This window comes from Zerene cesonia, chromosome 17 (assembly GCF_012273895.1).
Source record: "Zerene cesonia ecotype Mississippi chromosome 17, Zerene_cesonia_1.1, whole genome shotgun sequence".
Lineage (NCBI taxonomy): Eukaryota > Metazoa > Arthropoda > Insecta > Lepidoptera > Pieridae > Zerene > Zerene cesonia.
This window is the reverse complement of record NC_052118.1, coordinates 3329131-3337732: the sequence shown is the minus strand read 5'-3', so window position 1 is coordinate 3337732 and position 8602 is coordinate 3329131. Positions and strand designations below refer to the sequence as shown.

General features: G+C 28.7%; 1 protein-coding gene across 5 annotated transcripts in view; it reads right to left on the bottom strand.

Annotated features, from left to right (window-relative positions):
- Positions 1-7384, bottom strand: part of LOC119833600 — an 80479-nt gene extending 73095 nt beyond the window's left edge. For 2 of the 5 annotated variants that reach the window (XM_038357674.1, XM_038357675.1), the window contains exon 1: positions 7156-7384. The gene's annotated coding sequence lies outside the window, so the exon portion shown is untranslated. Of the gene's footprint in view, positions 1-6157; positions 6188-7155 lie in introns of those variants that run through there. The other 3 variants (XM_038357678.1, XM_038357676.1, XM_038357677.1) reach the window with 3 other exon arrangements.
- Between the last annotated feature and the right edge of the window lie 1218 nt (positions 7385-8602).

Genomic DNA, 8602 nt, shown 5'->3' with positions numbered 1-8602 from the left:
CTAGATACGTCTATTGCCTTCATAAACTCTTAAATAAGTTTTGTTAAAGTTATAAAACTGTTTTATTATTTTAACAGAAACGATTGTGTCGCTATAACATACAAACTACAGTTAAATATTACTGCGAAACATGAGAATATAAAAGAGGGAAATGGAAAGGACGGGATGAATAATAGCCATTCTCATCTTATCTTGTTTCGGCCATAGACAAAATGTCTTTATGCGTAATGTTAAAGTAACATTTGAGTAATATGAACTGGAAAAACTAGTACAATATTACATTCGTAAAGGTGTAATGTAAATGACGAATGACATTTATCTAGAAAATATCACATAACTTGTTCGTACTTGAGACCGCTGATAAAAAATTGTTATTGACCGTAAAATATTGTGCATAAAATGATGAGGGCCTTACAAACAGAACAAAGGTAATTAAATATTTAATAAACGTTATTTATGGAGTTAATGAAAATTTTAATAACTTTGTTGTTGAGTCCATTTGGATGCTTTGAAATACATGAATAATTTTATGTATTTCGAATATTTATAAGTTTCAAGAAGAAATTACAATTTTAAATGAATTAATGGTAAGTTGATGCAGGCAACGTAGTTGTAGAAAGTATTATTTAAATTAATTAATAGAATATTAATTGATTTTATAATAGTGTACGAAAATATACTCCGAATCGTTACACTTCCACCTTAATTTGAATAAATTTTAAGAATAATTACATAAATTTGAATAAATAACTAATTGATTTATTATGATAGTATACTTTCTTGTTGGTAAATGTATGTAATATGTGAATAACAACCAATTTTTACAAAAACTTCAGATTTTTATTTAATTATCTTAGCCATTTCAATACGCCGAAGGATTTCCTTATGTGCAGTCAAAATGATTTTAAAAATAGGATTCACTAATTAATAAAATCTAAAAACAAAGCCATTATGCATAGACATATCACGATTGCTATAAAATTATTTTTATTATAACATCTCTTTTAATAAAATAATGCGTAGCTATAAAATAAATTTAGTTATCACGTTTACCTATAACATGATCTAAAATACGATTTTTATAATTAAATATTAAAGTTATTGTTTAAATAAATAAGTTTATATTTTAGCAGTATTTTAAATACGATATTGTTATCTTTCTGAAGTAACTTTATCATAATCGAATATTACGAAATGTAACGTTGCGATGAGTGCGTGTGCGATTTCTTTACGAGTAGATTTTCACCATCATCAGCCCATATATATTCCGACTGCTGCGACATGGCATACAGGTCTCATTAAAGGACTTAGGCCATATCCATTGTGGTGGTCAAGTGCGGGTTGGCAGATGTCACATGTCGTTGAACTTTTGATTCTTCGACATGCCGCTTGCCTCACAATTTTTCCTTCACCGTTTCGACAAGTAGGCAGTGAGTATATAAACTGTCCTTATTTGTATCTCACACTAAATAGGGAGCTGTTATCCATAAAACTAGAGAAATATAGTACTACTTATTTATTCAGTCTTGTCGTTTAAATGCTGTCACCGAGTAGCCATATCGCATTACCTTATATAACTATTCTGTTACGTTTAATGTCAAGAGCAATAAAGGAACATCCGTCGACTTGACCGACTTCAAGCTCAGTTTCTTCTTCGTATAAACTTTAGCCTTTGCCTTACAAGTGCAGTAATGATATAACGCTCTTAGGACAACGAAATTTCATAAACCTGTTTACGTTAAATGGCTTTTAATCGACGTTCTCGAAAGTTCTACCTTTGTACCTTCAGCATAAATGTGGAATTTATTGAATGCCAGTTTTCCATGTAGGTGAGTATTGTAGATACGTAAGCTTAATGTTTATTCATATTTCTAATTTATAAGTGCATTTAATTAATACAGCCGCTCACATTTTATTGGATGAATATGGCACGTCTATGAAAAAGGAGATTGATACAAAGAAGACGATTAAATTATTGTACAATTTGTTATAATGTATTCGAATTAAAAATGACAACATTAGTAATGATGGTTTAATTAAAGGATTCTTCATATTAGCTAATCGTCAACCAATCTGATAATTACTTCCTATGTGATATGAAATGATGCCAAGAGGAGAGTTAAAAATTCGAAAAATATAATATATAAACGTATTGACAATTGAAGATATATTTTGAGCTTAAACCCGCTGTACCTGACTTGGTATTCAGGTCGCAAGATACACGGGAGGACTGAACCCAAGTGCATTGACCACAACCATTCTTGACAATGTATAATGTGTGTTTAAAACTTCCCGTAATCGCTATCAGATTGAATCTTCTCGGAAATCTCTTTGATAGTATTTTTCGGTTCAGTTATTTTTCAAGGAATCCTTTAAAACATTTTCTAAAGCTCTCAATTTAACCGTAACTTGAGAGAAGATGCTATCCCGTATATGTGTACAATCCTAAACTCATCTGGAGTTATAAATCTTTATCTTGGTAAAATTCTTCGTAAACATTTGTGAACATTTTATAATTTAACTAGTTTTTGCCCACGGCTTCGCGCTCGTTAAATTCGGAGTAGTAATACATGCTATTATACATATACACTATTGAATCACTCTATCTATTAAAAACCCCCATCAAAATCCGTTGCGTAGTTTTAATGATTTAAGCTTACATAGGGACATCGGGACATAGCGACAGAGATAGCGACTATGTTTTATACTATGTTGTGATGATGTGTTGTTATTTTAAGTTATGAGAGTGTTACACTGTATTATTAAAAAATTTAGGGAGATCTTTGTCTGGTTATGCATAAATGTTTTTTTTAAATTAAGATATTGGCATATTGTTTCATATTTATTTGAAATTTTTTTAAAATAACGAACAATTTATGGAGTTTAGTAAATTGAATGATTATAGAAGTTGTGACATGCGGATTTAATAGTCGGTATTCACTTACGGTATTTTTTTGTATGGAAAAATAATAAACATTGAAAAAATTATAAATTAAATTATTTTAAATCAAACACGATGTTTTTTTTTCTTCTAAACAACTACAGATATTGTTATGTGTATTTGTGAATAGATTTCTCCAAAACCATGAGCATTATGCATATATATTTAATAATAATACGTAAATTTACCGTATCGATTTTCTTATGTCACAAGTGATTTTACGAATATAGATCGAGATGATGTTGAGTTTTAAGGAAATTAGCAAAAATATTTTAAACGGGATTTATTACTCTTCTTGGGGCATGTAAGCCAGTGACACAATGTAGATGGTTACGTCAGAAAACCGCTACGTGTGTCCCCAGCTTACCATCTATAGATATGGTCGCATAACGTGTACAGAATAACTTATACGGCAACTTTCACAAGCGAATCTTTAACGTTAACTGCTTTGAGAATGCTTTATTGGTTTGAAAAAAAAAATTGCATAAACAGTTCCATACATACTATTGATTGTACTGGGTGCAATGATCGCCTAACATATTTTATATTATGAAGCCTAATATTTGCTCAGACTGGACAAAGTGAATGATGTTTATCTTTCTCAGGTGTAATTATATGTGTATTTATGTAGCTTTGCTGTGACTTAATATGCTAATAAGGAAAAAGAAATAGCCAATCCGAAATAGAGATTTTAAGTATTCAAAAATCCATTAATCAATCCATATCGTATATACATAATTTCAAAAATATCCTAAAAAAATTTAAAGGCGCAACTAAAAAACTAAATTATTATGTATAAGCAATTCAATGCAAAACCTTTTGAGTAATCGCTTCTTTACATCTGATATATATTATTATTTGGCCACCTCCGAATCAATTTTTTGTGGTTAATCGATCCGGTCTTTTTGTGAATGTATCTTATGGGATCTTCATATAAAGGGAGGGTACCGATTTATCAATGATGCAGCGTTATATTTTTTTGCCCACTAGAATGATGTAAGCAGTGCTGATTCATGGTGTTTGTTTAAAAACATACCAGTGAAATATATTATTGTATTAATATTTGATATTAATATTTAAACTAATATATAAATATATTGATGTTATTTGTAGGCTATACCACTGGCTTTATTAATATAGGTCCGAAAATTTGTTGTTTAATTCTCTTCATTATATTATCGTCAGCTAGACGCTCTGTGGAAATAATTTGAAACGTTAATTATGCAATATGTCAATTAAGTCTAGGCCATGCTTGAATAATTCACTATGGTCTAATTTAAAACACTATAATATTCTGTTTGATTTTAATAATTATTATTATTCGCATCAATGGCGGACTAAAAAAAAAATTGCAATAGATTTCGAAGCAAAACGTGAATATATAATATAATATTTATAATTGTAGGTACTTCGCACAAGTTGTATTATAACTGTTCAGATATTAAATTTAAAATATGTTATTCAATTGCTTTTGGGACAATTCAATTAAAAATAAAAAAAAAATATAGCAGTGATTTGTTTCGCCACAGTAATATCATATCATTCAATAAGTATCTAATAACTTATTATTCTAAAAACATACGTTTTTTATACAAAAATGTGACATAAATGAACTGAAATTATATGTTTTTGTTTAATTAACTAGTACCTATTTATTAACAGTGCAAGTTTGCAATGCCGATGCAATTACAGAAGTGTGAGAACATTTGTCACTGGCATTCATGATTTATTTGCTCTTACGTGATCTGGAATTTTATTTGCAGCTATAGAATGTATTAAAACGTTAAAAGTTCACTGATTATTGCTTTTTCTTTTGTTATTGAATATTTATATATTTCTTGATGAAGTTAAAGTAATTTTGAGCGAACATATGCTAATTTTTTATTTATTATGGTAAACCTTTTCAACCAATTAATTTCAATAAGATTTAAACAAAGTATTATTTTAATTATATTGATGATTGAGTAAGGTACGAATATTCAGTTGGAACAAACAAAACTTTATGAGACCGAATAACACTCGTAGACTGTAATTGAAAAATCTACAATCATACGTCAAAATTCTAACTACCCGTGTTTAATAATTGTAAAGGTCAAATTTTTGATCAGTGAAAAAAATATTTACATAAGTGATACTAATTGTTACCAGCGTGTGTGTTAAGCAAATCGTTATATTTTGACGGTGATTGCAAATATGCATAAAAACAAAAAAATATTACCTTCATTGTTAGCCTTTACGCCTAGTAACTTGTGAATATTTATGAGAATAATTTAAATATTTTCGCAAAACCATTCCGTTTGTTAAATTAACTTACCTTCGTGGAACAAATGCGTATGATGCGTATTTGCCAGAAATTATATTAACGAAATGTCGATCACAATACTTCATCGCACTTACGTATATAAATAAGAAAAAAATACATTTATATTTCCAAAAATCACTAAAATTGAATTACTTAAGGCGTATTAAATGTTGTGGGAAATTTATATAATTTTTGAACTTTTATTAGACGGGCATTCTCCATTAAACACGCCCCAATTAGCTCATAATCTTGATTTATCACACAAATTAGTTCGGAAGTTGACCGCGTTAATTTTATGCCAATAAATAATCTATAATGGCGCGAAACGCTTTTATTAATCTGTGTAACGACAGAGTGAATATAGGTAAATCACAAATAAATTATAATAAGCAACTAAAAAATTAAAAGAAAAAATAATGTATACTCTTTAAATGCATTTTGTAAATGTAATATTTTATTTAAACATGTTTTATAAACATATATACTAAAAGTAATAAGCAACTGGTTTATAACTTCTGTATAGTTAGTTGGTCTTGTGACAGTGAGAGTGGTTTTGTAGGTCACGATGATCATTGAGCTAATCTTGTGTGAGATCGGAAGGAGAAAATTTTAATTGGCATAGTTAAATAACAAAACATCGCAGTTTAAATAAAACTGCTTTTTATCACGTACGGTTTTATTAAAAAAATCTTAAATTTACCTGTTTTTATGATATGAATTTTTACCTACTCCTTGTAGGTTAGCACTATACCGATCCAAAAACGTTTTAGAATGACTCCGGTAAATACTGTATTGTCCAATTAACAATATTTAAATTACTATTATTACCATGAATAAATAAGTAATGCAAAAAAATCAGAAGGTAAAAAAATTGTGGTTTAAAATCAACAATAGAATTAAAAAAAAATACATACACAAACATCTATTCACACAATATACTTGTTATCATGAAGACAGATACCGCATTGGTTAAAAAAGGCGCTAATTCTATGCAACCTGACCTAGTATTGTAATATACTTATGAACCGAATCGTTGCGAAAAACAAAAAATTCATCGAACAACAATTGCATTTTAAACGCTAATTGTCGGGTTTCCACACTTATTTTGTAGTTCTCGAGATATTGCCTAAAATATTTTTATATTTAAATTATATTAAAAATCTATGAGAATTGTTTATAATATGGCTAGACTATAGATTCACGGTAATGTTTTAAATTAATAAACTGTATCATATCATTTGAAGATGAATGAAGTACTTACTTTAAAAAATTAATGAATTCCTTAATTAAATTATTAAACTCATAACGATACTTACAGGAACACAAAAACGTTAGAAAATCTATGTTTCCACACTTCGTTATTATACTACTTGAATACTTAGATATTGAATAGTCAATGAATGGAATCCGGTTATAATTGCAACAATCACAACACATGTAAAGTTATATCGTTAAATTTTATTAATAAAACTTTAAAATCTCCGGTCACAATTTTGCTGACATATTATTGCCGATTATCATATTTTAATTCAAGTTTAGACAGGTGTCACTAATTATTATTTATTGACGTCCCTCAAATTAATTATCGCGACGTGTTACATAAATAAAATAATAATCGAATATTAAAAGACAGATCATTTAAGTATGATGCAGTTTGATATAACTCTTCAATCATTATTTATACTAGCTATTTTTATTTGTGGACGTATTACCATAATACACTATAAATGGTATTTATCGAATTAGCATTATAAAGTCACGATTATCAAACGTAGCCCATCCATAAAGCACACTAATTGGCATGTTTAGCATCTAAGATATCAAGAATACGAATAGCTATGTGAAATTATACGCTTTCTTAACAGGAGAGAGTATCCGCGAATATTATCAACGAAAGTATTCGACAACTTACCTATGATTCAAATACAAAACACAATCACACAAATCACAGAGTTCGTTCACAGTTCACGATTCCTTCGGCGACAATGGAACTTCTAAGTTCGGTCTGCGCTAGTGTCAAAGTAACACTGAGCGTTAAACGGAAGAAATGCGTGTGCGCGCCCGCTCAGGCCACTAACACAGAAACCACGAGCGTTCGCCGTACAAGCTTCAATCGGAAAGATATCTCAGCCGATCTAACACCCCACACAATACCTTTATTAAGGTTAAGGATAGTAATCGTAGCAAAAAAATGAACATATTTTTCGGTAAGTGATTTGTTGCGAGGTAAACGCTAATTGTGTTGAAAGAAACAATGGGAACGTGTGAGTTAGCACTTTCTGTTAGCGAGTTTGGAGAAATGTGTCTATATCGATCAAACATGTGACCCAAATTGCATCGATCTCCAAGTGTTATTTTTTTAGATTAACTAAAATTCCAAATTCTATAGACATACCTTCTGCTCCATGAAAAGTAAATAAAATACTATTTAAATATTAATTTAAATAAAACTTTATTTTATTTTAAAGTCTGTATCTAATATTAATATTGATAATAATAAAAAGCTGAAACAACATAAAAATATTTGTGCAATACATAAATGAAAATGCTTGAAGTAAATCTTATTCTTAAGATTTAATTTCCTCTAGCTCCAGTCTAGTTTGCTAATATTTATACGCGCTAGTTCTTAGGTACTCCAAGATCATACTGGTTTTCTTAGAAAGCTATCGTCTCTTTATATAATACGACGTATACTTGGACATCGGTAAACTATACAAAGTACTTGTGTGTGAAGTTTGAATAAATATGTTACTAAGAGACAAGGAACCAAGGCGATGACGTACATTCAATGAAACTTCGCCTTTTCTATGATCATTTTAATAAAGTTTGCTTTTGTTAATATGTTTTGTTTAGACGTGTTGTTTTGATATATTTATTATCAATTCATGTTTGAATATTTTGCGAAACACATTAAAATATATTAATAACATTATTAATTGACATAAATAATAATACCTATAATTCAATAATTGTTTACTTGTAATTATTACCGCATTAAGAAGTTATTAATGAGTGTGTGTTCTATATTAATATATTTTTAAACATTATTTTTTATTGAATTTTTATACGATAACATAAGCATAAAAATGCTTTCATCTAGATGCGCACAAATTGGTATATACGAATATCTGACTAATTATTCAACATACAATAATGTGAAAATACTTATAAATATTACATTATAAAGTAAACATAGTTCAAATAACCCAATTATACGAAAAACATGCAAAAAAATTAATATTTATTTTGTTCTAATACAAAAATTATTTAATTACATTAATTACAATAATAATTGATAATTATGTATAGAGAGTTAAAAAATTCTACGCATACGCGGAATACTAACTTTTCACCAATAA